We start from the raw sequence: 515 nt of genomic DNA, 5'->3' as shown, positions 1-515 counted from the left end.
TCTACAAGGGAAGGAATTTGGTCCACTTTATTTGCTGCTATACTCCCAGAATTTAGAATACTACCTGGTAAGTGGTAAGGGCTCAATCTATAGGTATTGAAAAAGAGGACAGGAGGGAAGTCAGAAGCAAGAGAGACAGAGAAGAAAGGGAGAGAAGGAAGGAAAGAAGGAAAGAATTATACTAAATGCAAATAAGTAATAATCTAGAAGGTACAAAAATATAGCAATAACTGTGAATGGTAAATTGTGGTTTGGGAAGCACTAGAATAGCAGACTAAAGGAACAAGGAGTTTGGATTTGGATAGGGAAGATAATAAAAGATTAAAGATACTTGAGTGATGGGCTAAAGCCTTAAAACATGAGATAATATAAAATTCTCTAGGTTGTATCACCCATATCCAGGAGTACTCTGATGATTCTATCTAGAATTCTGCCATTTCTATTCTGTGATAAAACTGAAGAGTCTTTTAAAGCCATTTGGGAGAACATTCAAGATTAAAGATCCTGATGGAACC

Source organism: Propithecus coquereli, unplaced genomic scaffold (genome assembly GCF_000956105.1).
Source record: "Propithecus coquereli isolate 6110/MARCELLA unplaced genomic scaffold, Pcoq_1.0 Scaffold636, whole genome shotgun sequence".
Classification (NCBI taxonomy): Eukaryota; Metazoa; Chordata; class Mammalia; order Primates; family Indriidae; genus Propithecus; species Propithecus coquereli.
Note: the sequence above shows the minus strand (reverse complement) of the source record.